The following is a 23,148-nucleotide window of genomic DNA, read 5'->3' on the forward strand; positions in this document are numbered from 1 at the left end:
GTTTTGTCCATGACAATTTTTACATGTATTGTTATATTTATTTTTTGATACTGTTTTACTACATTTTTTTAAATTATTTGTTTTTAGATATTTTTTTAAATTACATTAAATATTTTTAATGTAAATTGAAAAAAAATGTTTTTAAAAATATTGAACTTGTATTTTTTTATTTTATATTTTTTTAAATATATTAATATTATTTTCTGTATTGTTATTTTTTTTCCAAATATTTTTTGAGAGTCGCACACCCAAAGCGCACCTTTCTCGATCACTACGTGGAACCGAGCAGCCATTTTAAGATTGTTGTGTAGGATCCACGTAGAGTGTGCGATGGATGAGTATTTTCATGCGTGATCGCTTTGCGACCCATACACGACTCCAAGCGCATATACGACATATATGTATTATGTTACGTGATACTCGCGTGCTGCCACGTGACATCATATATGCGTTCGAAGCGGTGGGTGTGCGACTCCCGTGAAATTTTTTAATGTCTAAATATATATATATATATATATGTATTTAGTATAAATATTAAGGCAAGACATTATCTGAGCTAATCATAAAAATAATATTCTTTTAGTTTGAATAAACTTGTATTACTTTTAAATCCGATTTCGCGAAGTCGCACTGGGTGCATTCTGCCTATGCGCACCCTACGGGGACCCCATGTGACCAGAAAAAAGAGATTTGATTCGTTCATAAAACTTCCTATTCTAACTATTGAAGGACCCCACCCATTTTAATAATTCTTCTTAGACCTTCTTTGGAGCAACAACTCTACTGAGAAGAACCTGATTTTTTGGTGATTAGAGACCTGATTTTGATGAAAAAACAATGGCTTCTGCACAGCAAGAATCATCTGATTCTGAACATTCCAATAATGAAGGATTTCTAACAGAGCCTGCATGTCCTGAGATGTACACTTCCATCATCTGGAAATTTTTTACATTTCCTGAAGGACAGAAAAAAGTGAACACTATCAAGGTCACTTGCAAAATCTGCAAAGCTGTACTCTCACGTGGCGATCCTACTAAGAAGTATTCTTGTGAGACCGCAAGTATGCTAAAACACTTAAAATGTCTGCACCCTGTTAACCTGGCACATGAAGAGTGCAAAATACTCCGGGAGAACCCACCACCACCACCGGCAGTACCAAGCACTTCGGGAATGTCTCTGTCGAACCAACATCTGTACATACTTCCCCAAATTGCTAATGCAAAAATACACTGCATTAAGTCTAATAGATTGCTCTGCTATGGAGGGCAGTCTGTTGATTTGGTTTGCCGAGCTTTAGACAACCATCGGTGCTACAGTTTTTTTCCCCCCTGAAGTTCATTGTTTTGTTGCTCCAGTTCTCTTTTTTTCTTTTGAAAAAAACCCCCAAAAAAATGTTCAGAAAAACACAAAAAAAATATAAAACAAAAATAAAAGAAAGTTATTTTCAGTACTAACTTCTCTGGTTAAATAAGAGAGCTATATTTTTATGATAGTGTGTGAAAGTTTAGATGAATGTTCAGATTTATGATTTCTGATAAATCTGGAGATGTGTCTTGTTCTATGAGTGTTCTGAGCAAACACGCACAGCAACACCTATAGAACACCCTTTCAAGGGAAAGTGGTATGTATGATGAGGTCGTATTTACATTGAGAAGAAAAGGTACACAGGAAGCCTTTTCCTCTCCTTGTAAATATGAAAGAGTGTCTTGTGCTATAACTATGTTACAAAAAGTGACATATTGTTGGCACAGGATGTTTCTAAATTTGCCCCATGAGTGCTTTGCAATTAGCAGACTGTTACAATAGGAACATATTGCTAGTTAATTGTATGCATGAGAGTAACATGAGGTAAGCACAGAGAAATGCTCAAAGAAGAATGATTGAAATGATTGTGGTACTTCAATAGGTACAATGGGAAATATTATGAAACAATCAAATGACAGCGAGATTCCAAAACTACATAGTTATAAACTGGGTGTTTTGAAGACTGTATTAATACTTTGTAGCTTCCAATAGATCTGCTTGCATAGTATATAAAGACATTAACTTGTACTAGGGGTAATGGCTAGGCCAATCCCTAACTATATGAGTAATAAGGACAGTAATTACAGTACTGCAAAGAGAGAACAAGGTAAATTTACAAGAACTTAGGTTTTGGCAAGTGACAGGACATGTTTATAGAGTGGTGAAGGGAAAGGATGGGGCCTTATGTGACATGTGCAAACACACTACACACTCTCTGACGTGTTTTAAGTTAAGGAATTTAGTCTCTTTTAATCCTGAAACTCCCTGGACCCTAGTAGCCCAACATGTCTCTCTATTGAACACCATAAACCTGTGTTGCAGAGAGGTGCTCTAAAGCCATATGCCATTGTATACCTCTTTACAATGCAACTGTCTGGCACTTTCTGCACATATCTGGTGGGTTAGTTGGCCCCAGGGACACTCACTATTGATGTTAACTTTATCCTGTAACTTAAAACGCGCACAAAGCATCTGTCCACACATATCTACTCCGTCCAACTCCACTTTCTTCACCTGTGTGCAAACACAGGCCATTGTGTATTTTAATACTTATTTAAACTTACCTTCACAATAATAGAAATGAAAAACGCTACACATTTTTCTCAGTTGTTTTTTATAATCTAGATTTCTGAAAATTTCATATTTTAGATTTAGGATCTGTGAAAGAGAAGAAAAAATACAGTTATAACATATAATATATTTTTTTCAACACAGCATAATTTGAATATTTTACAAATAATTTTCTTTGCCTTTTTTGCTGTTCTCAGAATATATTGAATTTCACTAGGGGGGGGGAGTTCACCAGAAAAGGGGGGAGTTCACCAGAACAGTGGGTGCAATTTTCAGCTTTGCCGCTAAGATGGGCAAGCGTCCAATTGCAGCGATGTTGAAAATTTACAAAGTGAAGGGCATTTCATCTGTTGGCTATGGCAATGAAGTGTGGGGGTATACTACGGCAGCACCATTGCAGGTGGTAGAAAACAATTTTCTAAAACGCCTTCTGGGAATGCCCACTTGCCTATCGAACCTTATAGCCCATAAAGAACTGGGGATCTCCTTTTTATCTGACATTCTCGCCTTGCACCCTTTAGTTTTTTGGCTTAAGTGCTGGCTTAATACGGACCTAAAACTAACCCAGCAAATTTTGATGGAATGTATGACCCTTGGCCATATGTCCCGAATCCCCTGGCTATGTTATATTAAAGCTTGTCTCTCAGAATTCGGTTGCCCTGACCTCTTTTTTAAACCTTCAACCATTACAAGTAAAGATGTTGTATCTGTTAAAGATGTATTCATTTCTAGAAGGAGGTTGGTATGGGATGCCCAGGAATCATGTAAACCCAGTGTCCGTAAATACTTGACTTTAATAACGGAGCCATCAACAGAGTCTTATCTTTTGGGGACCCTGACTACCTACGAGCGTTTTTTACTGACTAGGTTCCGATTCGATTATTTTCATCTTCTGATCGCGGTGCCTAAGGGGTCCAGAAGAGTTCAAGTGTTAGCACCTTGTGGCTGTGACAATTTGTCTCCACAGGATAATATTCTCTTCACGCTCTTCTGTAAATATTATGATGTGCCCCGGAGACAATTTTTACTCCCCCTCTTAAGGAGGCTCAATTTTAGGCAGGTGCGTCCAGCTCTCTTGTACCTCCAGATGCTGAAATCGGAGTGCATTATTTTTATTGTAGGGTACCTAAAATCACTGATGAGAACCAGGGCATCCCTATAATATTATCCAACCATGGGGGTTGTTGCACCTTTCATCACACATATGTGTTTTATGCGCTCGGCGAGATTTTGACATTTAACTTTTTGCACCCGTAGCACTTTAATCACGTTTCGATAAACATGAATTTTTTCTTTTTTAATGTATGTTTCGATGTATGTATTTTTAAGGATTGTGTACTGTTATTATGACTTTTATGGTTTACTTGCTGTAAAACCAAATAAAGTTTTATGAAATGAAATGAAACTAAATGAATTTCACTAGAAACAGTGATTTCAATCTTACTCATCACATTACAGCGGGCCAAAAAAAAGAATCAATAAGATTGTTTACAAAAAAAAACTAAACTACATTCTCAATAACATACCATATAATACAAGTCACACATATATAAAATGCTTACTCCTAAATAAAATCTTAGTTGAATTTATTTACACTGTAAATGTTGTTGTTTAAAAATATATGCTGAGAGAATGTGCAAGAAAAAGTCCATAATTTAAAGATACACCTTTCCTGTAGGCCAAATGGTATTACTGAAATCCATTATATTGAAATTGTCCAATAGTAATTCTATTAATACATATTGATAAATTCCTCAGAGGCTGAATTATGTTTTTAAAACTTTGGCTTTAAAGATATTAGGTAGGAATTTGGTAATTCGCTAGGCAAACATTGTTTAAAAATGAACTGAGCATCATTACAATATGTCCATCCTCTGTGACATTTTAAATAGGCAGTGTAATGTCCAGATGTTGTGGAAAGACCATCATGGAACATTTTTGCTACTTCTACAAAAGTCCTTCCTGACATTGATAGTTGACTTGCTACAAAATGTTTCATTAAAGTGTCCAATTTTCTTCCATCAGCTCTACAATGTTGCATCATTAAAATTATGTATTGTCCATATCTTTCTATAAATATTGTTGATAACATTTCTGATTTGCATTGGCTACACTCCATGTTTTGATTTGCTGCTTTAACTAGTTTGCTGAAAGACACTGATCTACAGTTTGGTAATGTCAAATATATAAATCTTTCAGTGTCCATGTTAGTGCTACATGTAAACATACAATTTTCACATTGATGTTCCCATTTATAACAAAGGCCAAAAAGATTTTCAATTTCTATGCCTTCATTTTCCAATATGGTAAGCACATACATTAGAAATTCCTGAGCATCTTGTCGGACATTCCGCATAAATTGTGTGGAACCAGAACATACATCCAAAAGATTACGAATATCACAAACGCTTTGTATTTTACTTTAATCAGTTCTCAATTTTTCATAAATACAATGTAACAAGGAACAACATCTTTTTCCCGATTCTCCATAATTTGTTGTTGCAAACTTTCAAGAAAAAAAAAACCCATTGACCACCACATAAGCATAGCAGTTGACATCTGAACTATTTTCAAACTGATAACCAACAATCTCTTCAAAAGTGTCCTTTTTCTTTTTGCTTGCAATCACAACATTATCTTATTTTTTTCCTTCTCTATACCTTCACTACAGATATTTTCATACCTTCTTTTTCGACGTACCACACACTTTTCAAATACAGGATATTGAACTAAATTGGGACCATGCGCTCTTCTTAACCTATTATACTCTTTTACACAGTTTGCATCGGCAGTAACCTTTGTGTCATAAAAATCAATCAAAATCAAACCAGATAAAGTTCTGACTCGGGATAAAGCAACATATCCCATACCCTCTTTAAACATGGTACTTCTAATGTTCACCAAAGCACTGTCTACACTTTAACTTTGAGATTTATGAATAGTCACTGCATATGCCAGAGAAAGTGGAAACTGTTTTCTAGGGACATATAAATCTTTAACAAGCAAAAAACGAACTGAACAGCAACCAATTTGTTTTACTTCTTCAATCTGATCAATTCCATCTTTATTCTAATAATTACCAAAATCCACAACTTTGCCCATTGCTCCTTTAACTAAACCTTTTTCTACATCCAAATTTCACCTTAAAATTACCCAACAGTTTATACATGCATATAGATTCTTTTCTAAACTAGCAGTTTTGTATATCGATTTTTCTAAAGAATCCAATTTTGTTTTCAACTTTTCTGTCAAAATAATAGTGATTCCTTCATGCTGTATTTTATCAATGGCTTCCATTTGTATTTATCTCTTCATTTTCCAGCTTTAAAAGTTCATTGATTATAGAACACTCGTGCAGTGTTGGCATTAAGCAGATTATAGATTTGTTTTCTTCAATTTTCATATATATTTTTCAGGTACTATATTTTCATTTGGCAATTAATTGGAAAGTAATCGATTCTGCAAAACGTGTTTGCCATGTCCTGTTAGTACTCCAATTCTTATATCTTGAAGAATAGTTCCATAATCAACATCATTTGCCTGTCGCATATTTGTAATGAGTTCTTGGTATTCAAAATATGACCAAATGTTAACGTTTCCAACGTTACCCAAAGACGTTCTGGTGTCTTCATACGCAAGTGTTTTAAATACTGGTTGTCCTTTTACAGGAGTAAGCTGCATTAGATCTCCAAAAACTATGACATGTTTTCCTCCAAATAAGACATTGTACTCTGTTTTACGAATTTGCTGCATTCTTAAATGCACAAAAGCAAGCATTAAGTTTGATACCATGCTTACCTCATCAATAATCAGAAGATTCATTCTCTTTAGCACTCTTGAACCTTCACAACAAGCTTCTCCAGATAGCTTGTAATATTCCAATTTGTTTTCGTGTTCCACAGGTAGCATAAGTAAACGATGTAATGTAATTCCTTTAATGTTGTGTGCTGCCAACCTAGTTGGAGCAGTTAAAACACAAGACAAATGTGATTGAGTTGTTTTCTGTAGATAACTGGTGATTACTTTAATTAAGAAACTTTTTCCTGTTCCAGCTTGTCCACTCACATACATTCGGATAGGTTGAAATGATGTGCATGTGCATTCTTTCTTTTCAATAAGAAATCCATGGTAAATCTGTTGGCTCACTTGCTGATATATTTCTTTCTGTTCAACATTTAGTTGTTCTTCCTAGTTTGCTAAGTCCATTATATCTTCTTGAGCTTGATGCATTGCTGTTTCCACCTCATTCATGGCGATTGCTGCTTCATTTTCAACAATTGGTTGTCCTTGTAGAGCTTGAATCAGTGGAGCTTGAACTTTGACTGTCTTTAGAACTGTCTCTATCAATCTCAGCGCAATAGCAGCTTCTTGATCAATTTCATCGTTCAACATTTTCACATAATTTGCAAAAACAGTCATTCTATGGTATTTTTACAAGCATTGAAGGAATCTTCATAGCTCTGAAAATCTCCAAGTAATTCCAATTCTGAACGCCAAGGTTTGAACAGTTGCAAAAGGGCTAAATAGTAGAATTCCCTTTTATCAGCAGTGTCGCAACTCAGTTTCCTGTGATTAAGTCAAATTTCCCTTCGCTTGTTTCACCAAACATCCTTCATAACCAATTACTCCATATTTTCTATCATTGATGTTTTCTGTAGTATTCCAATTAAATGTGTAGTTTTGCAGCACTACATAGAGACACATGTTCTCAAGATGAGGACTTCTATTTGGATATTATGTGTCCAACATATTTGTTTTCAAAATCTCTGTACTTTCTGGATCTTTTTCTGCTAAATATTTGATTTCTTGCACAGATTTAATTACTCAATTTTGCGTTGCAGCAAGACTTAGATTCACCCAAATGATTCTTCTAGATTCGGAGTATAGACTTGCAGATGATAACCAATCTGAGCATTCATATGCTCGATTTCTCGATGGGATAACATCTTCAAACTGAAACTGTATAATTTCTTACTTAGACTCTTCTTATGAGAAATGTCTTCCCACATGTCGTTCAATTCCGTCTTTTCTGATTTTGTAATGTAGGATGTTACATATCGAGCAGCAGCAATGGAATTGTCCACAACGCACTGAATATCCATGTTAGCATTCCACATTGACAGAATAACTGGATTGTAATCATTTATGTATTTTGATTCTTCGCTTCTTCTCAAATTGTAGGTATTTTTTGGTGACTTTCTTGTATTGGTATGTCGCATAGCTGACATAAAACTGTTCACACTTCCTTTGGATATTACTGGACATGGAAATGCAAAACGACATTTGGAATAGAACTTATCCTTAGACTTGTACTTTCGTCGAGAGTATTTTCCACATTGATGGCTTTGGAATCGTAAGACTTGTTGTCTTAAATTGTTTTCTTCTGTGCTTTGCAGATGTACTCCTGTTTTCAATATATGATTGACTATATATGAAAAGTCCAGACAAGTCACTCTCAAACAAAAGATGTTATATATACGGGATACATTGTCAAAATCTTGGATCTTCTGCATACAATCTTGATGTCCGAAATTCAGATGCAGGAATCTGCAAAGGTTGTTCATCATATCATCCTCCTTTTCCTGTTGGGAACAACTGCAGAAAACAACGAGCTTCCAAGCTTTATTCCCATACACTCATGAGACTTCCCTTCGCTTTTTTCATTTGGAATTACTCAACAGTATTCCCCATCACTTCTTTTGAATGAAGTGGATGTACACTGTAATGTTCATAGATTTATTCTCTTCTGGACATGTCCAATTTTTCAATTTGTCCACTTGACATTTCAGTATCTTCTGCTAAAAGTTTTTCTTCTTCTCCCTTATACAAATCTTTATAGTACTTATTATTTTTTGTCAGATACAAAGTTGCCTTTTGCACTTTCCTAACATCTACTAATTCCTGCCAGATTTTCTTACGCTTAGTAGGCACGCCATTAACTAGAATCACTAGTGGTTCATTTTCTACACACTCTACACCAATAGTTTAAACATTTTTCTTTAAATCTAGAGGTAAATATGCAACTTTTCCTTTTAATCTTCTCTGTAAATCTGTAGGAGGCAATTTACCTGTTTTAGGATCCATATGAACAATAGCCTGAAATGGGTGCACACATTGAATGAGAATAGAGTCATGGGTATTTAAATCTATCAATTCTGGAGGAATAGTTACCAACTCTAGATTATTATGGACTGCTCAAGCTGGCATTTGATTCTCATCTAGTTTATTATAACAATATTTACAAATACGCTGATCAGAACCCAAATCAAAACAATTCTCTACCAACAAATAAGTTGCAAATTCCTTCCACTTATCATTATTTTCTCTTTCACTTTTTAAATACAGATCAACAGTCCTAGTCTGATTTTTATAGTGAGTTTGCCGACAACAAATTCAAGAATAATTTGCCCTTTCGCCTGAAATCACCTTAAACTTTGTAATTTGTTCCTCAAAATATTTTGTAGTAGTAGGTTACACATTCTCTTCAACATTTTCTTCTATTAATGTCTCAGTTTCTGCACTCTCTTGTTCAGGACCAAATTAACAAAACTCAATTTCATCACAAACCTTCTTCACATCTGATACTGATCCACACAAAAGAGCACTATTCAACTTTTTTTGGGGGAGTTCGGGGTTCCTTTATTGTTTAAGTTAATTAAAACCATAACAATTCCAATCAAATTAATCAGTGTGCAGTGGAACATATACTGTCAATATTAAAATCATTAATTACCATTAATAACATTTACAGCTTTTGATGATACCGTATCAAGACCATTTTAGCACTAGTATATATACCTATTACACTTACTGGTTGTCCGCTGCAGAAACCAGTTCCAATTGTATAAAACAATAATTGAGCCATGTATCAAAAGTTTCATCTCATTAGTAAAGGACCATTTAAAATACTAGGTCAAATACATTTTTCATATAAGAGTAAAACCTTTACCAATCTACAGTTAAGTTGCGGGTCATGTGAGTCAAGACACTTTAATATAGCAGATCTGCAGGTGTGTATGCCTTTATCTTTAAAAGGATTTTTTAACAATAAAAGACGATTTAGGTTTTAAAACGGGACATATGCAGATCAGGTGCACAAAGTCCTGCTTCGGAGCACCACAAAATGCACATGACGGCAGACCACTATAGGCCAGATGTAGGTAGCCCAATACCGGTCGGAAACGGCCGAAAATCGGTATTTTTGGCCATTTCCGACCGGTATTGTGCTTTTGGGATGTAGGGGACTGAAAATCGTCCGAATCGGTAAATTTACCGAATTGGTAAAGTTACCGAATCGGTAAACCCTCCGAATCGGTAAATTTACCGAATCGGTAATTTTACCGAATTGCAACAGTTTGCGAATCGGTAAATTTACCGATTCGGTATATTTACTGATTCGATAAATTTACCGATTAGGTAAATATACCGAATCGGTAAATAAGAAGTGGTCAAATTGAACATTGAGATGCAGGTAAGCTCTTAAACACCGAATTTGCTTGAAATTCTGTATTTAAGAGTCTGTATTTACCATGGATTGAAATCAGGTGGTAACCAGGTGCAGCCTATAAAAAAAAGACCCAAAATGCAATACTTTTTACACAATGGCGGCATTCTATGTCATTGCGAGGCGGCTACGGCTACAGGAGGAAGGAGAGAGGGAATGGCAGAGACAGGAGCAGGTCTACAGACAGAGGATCACCTTGTTCATGCTCACAGAGCCAGAGATTCTCCAGAGGTACAGATTGGACCCAGACACCATCTTGGACCTCATCAGGGACCTCCACCCACTGTTGGAGCACACTACCTCAAGGGCGCACGCCATTCCACCCCATGTGCAGGTGCTGTGCAGCCTACACCTGCTTGCGTCTGGGAGTTACCAGAGTGTGGTTGCTGCGGTAGGTGGTGTGACCCAGAGCAGCCTGTCACGCTTCTTCCACATATTTCTTGACGCCATGGTACAGAGGATGGACCAGTATATAACATTCCCTGAAACCCATGCTGAACTGCTCCAAACAAAAACTGATTTTTATCTGATGGCGCGTTTCCCCAATATCATTGGCTGCATTGATGGCACCTACATTCCCATTTGTCCCCCTGCTGCCACGGAATGCATATATAGGAATAGAAAGTCCACCCACACCATCAATGTGCAGGTGATCTGCAATGCCAAGTGCGCCATCACTGACCTTGTGCAAAATTTCCTGGGAGTACCCACGACTCCTTCATATTTCAAAACAGCGGTATCTATGCATGGCTGACAGCAGGGGAATTTGGAGAAGGATACCTTCTAGGTAAGACACAGTGTGTGACCCCATTAACACCTATTGCAGAAAGAAGTACATGTATGCATGTGAGTAATGTATTCCCATTTCCTTTTAGGAGACAGTGCATATGCCCTCCGCTCCTTCATACTCACCCCCTACCTCAACCCCTCAACACCCAGCCAAAGGAGATATCACAGGGCCCACAAGAGCACAAGAAATATTGTGGAGCGTACCTTTGGTATATGGAAGAGCAGGTTCAGGTGCCTGCATAAGAGTGGAGGTGCCCGGCAGTATACCCCCATCACCTGCTGTAAAATCATTGCTGCCTGTGCCATGTTGCACAACCTTGCTGTGAAGAAGGGCACTGAGGTGGAGTTGTCAGACTTTGAGGATCATGACGACGAGGTTGCTGTGCCTGAAACACAACCTGCTGGAGTGTCAACACCAAGTGATGGCAGATACAGACGTGAGGAGATTACACGCAACTATTTCTGAGTAAGAAATGAGACACAGACAGGTTGTGTATGGGACCAACGTATTTTAATGGCGCCACAACGTTCAAGCACGTAAGTGCAACAAAAAAACAATATAAACGTGGGGACTGTATGTCCCGGGTTACTTCACCCATGAACAGTAATGTCACTTGCGCCCCGCTTCCCTGAACCTCTTGGATGTTGTTCGCTTTGTTCAGCGTGCCCTGCAGCCTCAGCTTGGCGCCTGGTACTCCTCCGTGTCTCCACATTAGTGCTTGCTATGCTGCTCCGGCTACTAGTGTCATCACCCTCTGCCACGTCCAGGGCAGGATTCTGTGCTGTGTGGGAAATCAACATTGCCTCTAGAGCACTCGTCATTCTGGCCATGCCCCTGGTGACCTCAGTTGTATTCTGCGTCAATGCCTCCTGCATATTTATGCCTCTCCTGCATAGCAGGGATGTGGCAGTGGCCAAGCGATTGATGGCCGTATTGTGGGCACGGGCATCCCTGCGCCTTGTGTGTGACACACTGTCAAGTTTGGAGCATAGCTGCGTTGCTGAGTTGCTCATCTGCTGCATCCCTGCTGCAATGTCCCTATTTGTTTTGGCAACTTCTTTATTCGCCTCCACTATGTCTCTCATGCCCTTCCCCATGTCTTCTATGTGCACATTCAGGGCTCTGAGTTGGCGTTGGCAGGCTTGGATTGATTTGCCCTGCATCCTTTGAATGCGCACCATGCTCCCCTCCAGCCCACGGAACACAGTGCCCTCACCACGTCCACCTGCACTGCTGGGTCTGCGTTGTCTTCTGCGAAAAGTGACCATCTCATTTGTGGACTGCAGTGCTGCTGAACTCTCATCCATGGTCACTTGAGCCTCCTCCTCACCCTCTGCTGCCTTCATTGATGGTAGTGGGGCAACGACACGCCTCCTGGCTGGTGGGGTTATAGGAGTGGACTGGAGCAGTGATGGTGAAATTTCTGGTGAGAATCGCAAGTGAGGGGATTGGGAAAGCTGTGGGGAGTGCAACATCTCTGGGGTCCGTACAGTGTCATCTTCCATGGACATGCCAGTTGTGTCACCTTCGTCCTGCGAGACTTGCACTCGGCTTGGACCTGCTTCCTCACTCTCCTCCCTCTCTGGTGCAGTCCCTTCTGTGTCAGTGGGTCGACTTCCTGATTTTGCCCCTAGGTATAAATAAGCGTATATCAACTGAGTGCTACTGTGTCACAGTCACTACAATAAATGCTTTAAACATTTCACTTCCAATTATCTGCAATAATTTCACTAACTTGCTGATGTCTGCGCTGTTACACATGGTCTTACATTTGCTGACTACATTTCCCATAATGCATTGCTCCTGTATAGTGCTAGCAGTACTGGACCGGGGTTTGCTTGTCCACAAAGAGTAAAGGTAAGCAGGTTGGTATGGGGTGTAATGCTGCGCATGCGTCTTACCTTTTTTTGTTGCAGCTCTGGCTTAGCTGTCCACATCCTCCAGGTTAGTCAGGGGGGGGGTGCTGTGTTCCTGCCTCCACCGGTTACGCCTGCCTGCTTGTGGATTTCAGCCATTATCTTCTTGGTGAGGCTCCTGAGGTCATAGAGTCTCTTTTTAAGGTCCTCAGTGTTCCTGGTTGTGACTCCCACAGCATTCACTTTTTCAACAATTGCCAGCCAGATTTTTCTTTTGGCAGACTCGTGAACAGTGAGGGAGTGCCCGCCAAAAAGTTTGTTGTGCACCCTCACTACCTCCTCCACAAGTACCTGAGGCTCCATGCTGCTGAACTTTATTTTCCTCTTTCTTTCTGCCTTTTGGCTTTCACTGCTGCTTGCCATTTTTCAGTCGGTAAAGTTTAAAAAAACTCTCCCTGCTGCTCAGTGACTCTGCTCAGCTCTGACTGCCTCTCCAGAACCTTCCAATTAGTTGCAGCTGCCTGGGTAGCCACTTCCTGGTAGGGAGGGGGAGTGTGTTTGCACCTGATTGGCTGCCTTCATTGGTTTCACTTTTGTTTTTTTCGTTTTCCGATTCGGTATTTACCGATTCGGTATTTACCGATTCGGTATTTCCCATGCAATCCTATGGCCAATAAGGCCCATAGGAATGAATGGGGAATACCGATTCGGTAAATTCCGATTCGGTAAATACAGAGTCGGTAAATACCGAGTCTCCGATACCGAATTTTACAGAATCGGTAAAAATTACCGATTTTTTTCCTACATTTCATTTACTGATTCTGAAATACCGAATCGGTAAAATTCGGTATTTTAGAATCGGTAAAATGGATTTACCTACATCTGGCCCTTAATTTCCAGAGGGGCTGATCAGCATTAGTTGGTAGTGCCCCAAGGTGTATTGCTAGCAATTTCGTTTTTAGATGAACAGAATATGTTATGTCCAAATAAGCAGCTGGTTGTAAAATCGTATAGGATTGCAGTACCATCCAGGCATGGGAGCGCTTACTAAATATAAATTTGTCCTCCTTTGACGATGTCTTTTTGCTGCTTTATTTATTATTCGCCAAAATGTTGTGAATGGTAGATTCAAGTTCCATAACTCTGACACCTATGTTAACTTTATTGATAGCTGCAAATATTTGTGATAAGTAATCATGGGCGCAAAATCCGTTCCGCTCGCGGATTTTTCGGATTTTCGGTAAATCCGCAATCCGCGAACTCTCGCGGATGTAGCGAAAATACGCAAATCCGCGCTCTGCGGATTTTTTGCTTGTGTTCGCACTGCTCGCGGTCCGCGGCGCGGGCAGCAACAATCTCGCACTCGCGAAATTACAAAAATTACAATTGGGGAGGGGTGAAGGAAGTGGGCCAGTCTCCAACTTCCTGTTCCTGTCCAGCAAGCTCCTCCCATAAGGGTGGGGTGAAGGAAGTGCCCCAGTCTCCAACTTCCTGTTCCTGTCCAGCAAGCTCCTCCCATTGCTTAGTCCATTTCCTGGCCACTTTGAATTCGATCTTGACTGGGAAGGATTACTTTTTGTGGATGCTGCTGGAGATTTGGCTTTGAGGCCTTTTGGATTACTTTTGGATTCGAAATTTGATTTCACAAGTAAGTTGATAAGTTGATGTTGTTTGTTTGTGGTGATTTTTGTGTGTGTTTTTCGACTTTTTGGGGTGGGGTTGGGGGCTGGCTATGTTGGTGGGAGGCCATTTTGAGGCATGGTCCTGGCCATGTGGATGGGGTCAAGCGGCCATTTTGAAGACAGACAGTGTGCTTTGTGCCCTAGGCCCACCCAGTCTGCTCTGATTTCTTTCATTATGCCCAGGGGGCCTAGAACTCCCGTGGATTACCCGAAAATCGGATTTAAAAAAATAAAAATTGCCTGTGTTCGCACTGCTCGCGTCCCGCGCAGCAACAATCTCGCACTCGCGAAATTGTAAAAATTACAATTCTGCACATGAATTGAAAACTACCAGGCTTAGTTATGGGTGCATGCATGATACAACTGTTTTGTTGAATTTTAACATGATTCTGGCCAGGGCATGGATGGCATTGGATTGTAGTGATTTTTGTGTGTTTTACAACTTTTTGGGGTGGTGTTGGGGGCTTGCTATGTGGGTGGGGGCCATTTTATTGCCTGGTCCCGTGTGGGTGGGGGTCTAGGGGCCATTTTTAAGCCAGTTTGTGTGCTTTGTGCCATAGGCCTGCACCCAGTGTGCTGTGATTTTATCATGCCCAGGGGGCCCAGAATCGGTCTGTTCGCGGATTTTGCTGGTTTTTCGCCACGTTCGCGTCGTGAAGCAACAATCTCGCACTCGCAAAATTGCAAAAATTGCAATTCTGCACCAGAAAACCACCAGCAGGCAGCATAAACCTTCTGAAACTTGATGGATGGCATTGGATTGTGGTGATTTGATTGGTGTTGTGTTTTTTGACTTTTTGGAGTAGGGGTTGGGGGCTGGCTATGTTGGTGGGGGCCATTTTGAGGCATGGTCCTGGCCATGTGGATGGGGGTCAAGCGGCCTTTTGAAGGCAGGCAGTGAGCTTTGTGCCATAGGCCTGCACCCATTTTGCCTTGCTTTCACCCATTGTGCCCAGGGGGAGTCAGTGGTACATGAAACTATAACCCTCTCTGTGTGTGCTCTCTTGGATCAATGTTAAATTCCTGTTTCCCAAAAATTTAGCAATTCTTAATTTTGAAATTTCCATATTGTGTGGTGTGCACGTGTGTATTCATAAATGCCTACTTGCAAACTATTTATTGAAGCGCTACATATGCAACATGTATTTACTGATGTTCCTCTGTCTTCGTTTGCTTTTAGGTGCACAAAGTCAATAACTCCGCATCATCGTTGAGCATCAGTGCCAGGAAGAAGTCCTGCTGCGGCCTGCTGTTCCAACATCTGAAGAAGATGGCTCCAAAAAGAGGTGCCTGTAGCTCCTCTTGCAAGAAAGATGTCTCTACTAAGGAGAAGAAGAAGCAAGTGGCACCACTTACCAAGGAGACTGGTGGCTCGACCACTAAATTTTGGTGGAAAAAACAAAGGCCCACCATGAGTGCTGCACAGGTAGCCTGTTTAGTGGTTCAATCACCAACGACCAGTGATGTTGGCTCATCGCAAGAAAGTAGCAGCACACCATCAACACAGGTTGTAACTCATCTCACAAGTACTATTCAACAACCAAAGCCGCAACAACAACTGCATGGGCTACTAGTACAAGCACAAGTACATGCGCAAGGAGCTGTCCGAGAAGGAGCTGTCCGAGAAGGAGCTGTCCGAGAAGGAGCTGGCCGAGAAGGAGCTGGCCGAGAAGGAGCTGGCCGAGAAGGAGAAGGCCGAGAAGGAGAAGGCCGAGAAGGAGAAGGGCAAGAAGGAGAAGGCCGAGAAGGAGAAGGCCGAGAAGGAAAGGTCCATGGAGAGTTGCAAGTAGAGGTCAGTGAAGAGGCCCATGTAGCGGCACATGGAGCGGTGCAAGTGCCCACAATGGTTGTTCTTCCAGAAGTAGGGGCACAGGAGGAAATTGACTTTGGAGCCGGGGTATCATGTCAGGAAGACGAAGGCACTCCTCCTGATGATTCATTTTCTCCCAGCTCCCCACTAAGGAAAAGATCAAGGAGTGTGTGTAGAAGTTCCTCTTCAAGCCCCGCTCCATCAGATGATCTGGATCTAGATTGGCAACCATCTCCGACGTCTGAGAGGGAGGCACACCATGAGCTGCGAAAGGTATCAAATGTTAAAAGGAAGGGCCCCGGAAAGCTCATACTTATGGATCCGAACGTCGGACTTGATGAAGTGGTGCATTCTGATGTTGTTGAACAGGATGACAGCAATGACCTAGTCATCACACACGTCATTCCAGCCACACCGGCCATGCAACAGACAGACATTTATACCCTATCCCGACGTCATGCTGAGCATGACCCTGGCGACGTGGCACTGGTAGCACAACCAACGCAGTCAAGTAGTACAACAAGTTCAACAAAACCTACAGCTCCCATATTTTCTCCCCAGAGGGGGACTCCATCCAGCTCGACTCCCTCAAGTAGGGTTGCTGCAATAATTGCACAACCCAGTAGATGTCTGCAAGGCTCATTCACCACTGCTTCATCTGGCATTGGCAGTATCATCTCGTGCGGCAAAGCCAGAAGTTTCCAGTCCCCAGTTTGGAACTTTTTTAGTGTCCATGCAAAGTATGATAACATAGCCGTTTGTTGCATTTGTAAGACTAGAGTTAGCCGTGGTAAGACTGGTACCAACTATGGAACCGGAGGCCAGATAGGTCATCTTAAAAGAAGGCACGCTGTCGAATGGTTTGCGCACCTAGCAAACATCAAGGGAAAGCAATCCCAAAGGGCAAGTGGCCAAAATATACCCATACTAGGTGTTTCATCTGAAGATGACGGGGAGGTAGAAGAAGCGTCAGACATTTGTCCGGTTGCACCCAATACCCCTGGCAGCACCACACCCTCCGGAACACATAGGAGGCACACTGAGAGTCTGGGAGACACACCAATGCAGAAAATGTCAACACTGAGCAGAAGTGGGTCGAAGAAGGCATCAGCATCTTCCAGTAAATTTGTCCAGCGCACCATTACAAACATGTTCTCATCAGATGCGCAATTTCAATGCAACCACCCAATTGTACGCCTGTATAACACTAAGCTGGCTAAAATGCTAGCGGTGGACCTTCTCCCTTTTTCGTTTGTCGAAGGTGTGGGTTTTCTTGAACTCGTGGCAACACTGGCCCCTAAATGGAAGGTTCCTAGCCGGTTCTATTTTGCCAGGGTTGCTGTTCCAGCACTACATAAAGAGGTGCTTGAGTTGGTTGGGGCAGCTTTGCAGAAGAGTGCTGTTCACACTATACACCTGACAACAGACATGTGGACCAGTTGCCAAGCCCTTGATTACATGTGCATCACTGCACACTGGGTCTCTTTTTCAGGGGTTGTAAAACAGATAAATGCAGGTGGTGACTTGGTCGAGATTTTTAAGGGTGCTCGTAAACATGCAACATTAGCCATGTTTGGCATGGAGAAAACTCATACTGCAGCCAACATTTTGGATGACTTTAACAAAAAGGTCTCGCAATGGCCGCCCCCAAGAAATTGCAAGGTTGGTTATGTTTCTACTGATAATGGCAGCAATGTAGTTAAGGCCATGGAGAACGGTTACTATTTCAGAGTGCCGTGTTTGGCGCACTGTATGAACCTTGTCGTGCAAAAGTTCTTGAAAAAAGAACTTGCAGTCGACAAAATACTGACCATCTGCAGACGAATATGCACACATTTCAACCATTCTTTTAAGGCCCGGAAGGAGCTGAGGCGCCAGCAAAATGTACGTAGAATGCCAGTGAAAGCACTTATCCAGGAGGTGGCAACACGTTGGAACTCAACCTTCTACATGCTTGAGCGTCTGCATGAGCTGTTTCCAGTAGTCAATGAGTATTTCTACAACCTGGGTGGTGATACGACAGAAATGATGCTAGCGGTGGAGCAATGGCAGCTAGTTAAAAGCCTGACAGACATGCTTCGTCCTTTTGAGGTCTTCACGCGTGAAGTCAGCAGGGAGGACTGTTCTTTGAGCAAAGCTATCCCATTGTTGCTGAAGCTCGAGCACCAAGTCAAGGTGGTGTCTTCAGAATTAAAAGATGCTGGAAAGAATGAAGCATATGAGTTGGCGCAGAGATTATTACAACGCCTAGTTAGCAATAAACGGCTTGTAAATATCAAGAAACAACAGCACTACATTTGTGCTACTATTCTGGATCCACGTTACAAAAAGCCATTGTTTGGCAAAGTAATAATTCCTTTTGAAACATCAGACGTTACAGAGTACAAAGGTTGGCTAGCTCAGTAAGCCATTCGTTTTGAAAGAGAGCGGAAGGAAACTGTAGGAGAAGACAGTACTATTAGTGAATCAGCAGGCCATCAGGCGTCCCAAAAAAACACTTCTGCATCTGTGCCTGTGGCAGAAGTGAGTGACTTTTCCTCTGAGCCGTTAACCACACCAGCAACCGTATCATCTGCACCAGGCCCAGGCGATATGTCTGAAGCAGATTGGCTAAGTGAGCTAGGGTTTCCTTGTCCCAGAAAGGACACAGAAGTGCAAAGTACAGGAATCCGGGAGAACATTGTTTCAATGGTGCAGGCCTATCTGGATGACTCCACAGCGGTCAATATTACTGAGGACCCATTGGCGTATTGGCATGGGAAAAGAAACATATGGCGAGAGCTCACCAACCTGGCTATCAATTACTTGTCTTGCCCACTCGCAAGCGTGTCTTCAGAACGTGTTTTTAGTTCTGCTGGTGGCATTGTGACTTGCAAAAGGTCCCGCCTCTTGCCCGCAAATGTGGAGCGGCTCACCATGATAAAGATGAACCAGCACTTCATACCACCAGATTACAAAGTACGAGAATGCACGCAGGAAGAAGAGGACACCGACCTACCTGAGGAAAGTTCTCCTCAGTTACCAGAAGTACTACCGACTGAATTTGCAGAGTATGAGGACGAGTTCTGCTTCCCTGACAGCGAGTTCTGAAAATGAGTCAATGAATCATTAACATTATTTTTCGTCCTTATTCACTTTTATTCCTGTGTGTCTGTCTTTCTTTGTTTAGCAAGTGCTTCATCACATTCACAACAAAACTGTAATCACCCAATCAAACAACAAGCCCATCAGCAGAACTGTCTTGATTTTGATGCCGCAGCATTCCTCAGGTTCACAACAGTTAGTTGACAAGAACTCAGTCCTGGTCGTCTATCCTCCTCCTCCAGACTCACCCTATCCATTTCCCGTAATGCTGATGCCTGGATTCTGCACAATGAAGAAACTTACGTTTACGAGTCCCCTAAAGAGGGACTGGAAGTAGTGAGTCCTCATTTAAATACATTTTGCTAATTGTGACTTTTTTTCCCCGATTTGCTTTTTGGCTGTTTGGGGGGTGTCAAACTTGTTTGCGCTTGGGTTTACGGGTCTTGGCTGGGCCATTGCTGGCAAAGTCTATTAAGGGATGAAATTGGTTAGGCATTTGCTTTGGAAAACATTTGGCCAATTACACGTGAACGTTTAGGCGTTATTATTGCTCGCTTGCCTGTCTTAGGGGTGCTGTCTGTGGGGCTTCTAGGTTTTTGGGGTCTGTGAGCACCGCTGCCACATTTCTAATGTTGATTGCTTTTGTTTTGCAGAAAATCCACGCCGGGAAACTCAAGTTGGTGCCCTGCTGCAGAACGCTTTAGGACACTGTGAATTCCAGGTGGAGCCAGCCCTCAAACACAAATTACAGGTAAGATAAGCGTTTGGATGGGAGGTAGTATAATGGAGTATTAGGAGAGGCGAGAGAGTGACAGTGGTACTAGTAGTAAATTCCTAGGACTCTTGAATTAACAAACTCTGTGACAGGCATTTACTTTGGAAAACATTTGGCCAATTACACGTGAACCAACACGATGACAGTGTTCAGTAAAACGAACTTACTGCAAAACCACCACCCACCGGGCTCAAAGTAGTAAAAAACAGATATGCTCAGATAAAGTTTGAAAATGTACATTTTTATATCCCTAACAAAATAAACTCCCGCAAGACCCTCCCTAACCCCAACAAATAAATAGTCCTTCAAAAGTCCCCAAAAACCCCAACTCCCAATTCCCACCCCCCAAAAGTCTCTAAAAAAGGGGCAAGGGACACTCTAGGGATGCATGGTGTTGACTTTGGCCTCCAGGGCATCATGCCTTAGGGCCAGGGCATCGTACTGCTCCCGGAGGGTGGCGTGATCTAAGCGGAGGCCCTCCAACAAATTTTGATATTCTTTCAATTTCCGGACCTCCGCCTCCAGGTCGGACACTCTGTGGATTGCACAGTGCAAGCGAGCCTTTAGAGTACTGTGAGGGGCAGCCTTTGCTGCTCGGCGTTTCGCCGGAGCACTGCGCTGACCGGCAGAACGTGGGATCACGGAGAAGGATGCAGATGTCCCATTCGATGTACTGGACTGCGTGTCCTCCCCCTCCAGTTCCACCAGCCGCCGATATTGGGCAACAGTAGCATCCAGCCTCCGTTGCCGGGCCAGTAGAGCCTGCATACTCCTTGTTGGTTTTGATGTTTTAGTATGACCAACTATATGAAGAAAGAAAGACATAATCTGTAACCAATGCTCTTTAAGAATATGATTAACACAAAATGATTCAGCAGGAAGTTGTGTTATAGTACAACTAGCAACTAGCCAGCGCAGTACAAAACTATTCAGGCCAGTATCATGGGCGTCCGCAGGGAGGGGCAAGGGGGGGCACTTGCCCCCCCCTGGATCGCAGGTCCATCCAGTGCTGGCCCAGTGACAAATTACAATATGGTAATTACAGCAGGCTGGGACCGACAGACAGACAGAGGCAGAGACAGGGACAGAGAGAGAGGAAGACAGAAGGAGAGAGAGAGAGGGAGGGAGCCAGAGGGTGACAGACGGAGGGTGAGGGAGGGAGACAGAGAGAGAGAGACAGCGAGGTAGAGGGAGACACAGGGAGACAGAAAGAGGGAGACAGAGAGAGAGGGAAACAGAGAGAGGGAAACAGAGAGAGGGAGGGAGACAGGGAGAGAGGGAGGGTGACAGAGAGAGAGGGAGGGAGAGAGACAGAGAGAGAGAGAGAGAGAAAGAAAAATGTGTGTAATATGTATGCCAGGTCTGGTGGCTCAGTGGACGAAGGCATCCGCTGCAGGGGCATGAGTTCAACCTCATGGTCATAGTTTTTTTTGTTGCTCTAGATCCACCCCCTCCCCCACTGACCCTGCCCCCTTCGGTGCGGCCCTTGGCCACAAACCACACTGTCAATTTAGCCCCGAGAGAAAGTTTGTGAGGACCCATGCTCTATAACCACATCCTCCTGATTTAGATTGAATTGTTTTTTTCTGGCATTTTTTGTTTTTCCCTCTGTTTTAATGTAGTTGCCAGGTCGTCTGCTGTGGTGCCGCACAAGATTTTTCTCTTCCCCCTCTGGGAATCTTTGTTTATTTAAGCTCTATGTCATGTTAGATTTAAAAAAAATGTATTTAATACTTGTGCTCAATCATGTCAGGAGTAGGACTCAGGAGATGGTGATGATGTTGCACCCCCCCCTGGAAACATTTCATAGTATTTTCGTAGTTCATCCAGTGACCGTCTACTCTCTGTAGATACACATCATATGCTATCTAAGAGTCAGATAGTACCATGATCCAGCTTACCTCTACCCGCCACCACCACTGTCTGCTTCCTCACAGTCTGTTCTTGGGCCACCTGCGTCGCCTCCTCCCCAGAGGTGTCCTCGGAGTCGATCACCACCACCACATCCGAGCTGGCCCCGCCACCAGATGTTCCACCTACAAAGTAGATTTAAGAATGTTAGATTACACCACTCACTAGTATTTGGTCTAGGAATGAAGAAATGTGAAAACAACAGAAAAAGTAATTGACTGTCTACTCCAGTCTAAAGTAAAAATGTCCCTCCTTCCAGGGAAGGCTGTTGTCTTGCTGCACTTTTTTGTCACAATTGATGAATGCTTGCTTAATTTTAACACACACCATTTTTCTCTGAACAGACAGAAGCTGGACTTCTAAGGACAAGAGCAACATCAACTTCAAACCAGGTGAAAGCTTGGCTCGACCACAAGAAATGTGTTCCATTACTCATCAACTCAGGACCAAGCACTTTTCCATTTCAAGCTAACTTTATTTTAATATATGTGTTTACTTTTACTTTTAATAAAGCTTTTAAACTTGAATAGACTCTGTGGTTTTTGATCCTCCAGACTAGAGTGACTGAGCGAAAGGTTTTGCAATTTTTGCAAGGAGGAGTCCGTGCCGCTGACACTACCAGGTATACAGTGTGCCAAACACGCCACTCTGAAATATTATTACTCTGGTCTTTGGTGTCCATAGTTCGGTTTGTGGAGAATTGTCCCTGCAACAGTAGTATTATGGATTTTGCTCCTATCTAAACACTATTTCGAAAAAATTAAATTAGGAACGCTTGGACAACAATAGGTCATCTATATTTAAATGAAAACTTACTGGGGCCCGCAAAGGAGCACTCGCCGCCCTGGCCTGCATCCTCCTCCTTTGGAGCCACAGCATCCTCCTTTTCCGTCCGCTTGCCCCTGGGCGGACCTGACGTACAACATGAAAGAAAGAACAGAAAACATTGATGATTGCTGCTTGTCGATGTCCTTGTCAACCAAATCAAACATTTAGAAAGAACAAGAACCAACTATTTCAGCCAAAAAGAGGGCTACAAAGGAAGGACTGCACCTGAGCCTCTACTCTAGGGGCAGATTTACAAGCCCCTTGCAGCTCTTTTGCTCTGTTCTTGCGTCACTTTTGTGACGCAGCGCCACAA

The sequence above is a fragment of the Lissotriton helveticus genome, chromosome 5_1, assembly GCF_964261635.1.
Source record: "Lissotriton helveticus chromosome 5_1, aLisHel1.1, whole genome shotgun sequence".
Classification (NCBI taxonomy): Eukaryota; Metazoa; Chordata; class Amphibia; order Caudata; family Salamandridae; genus Lissotriton; species Lissotriton helveticus.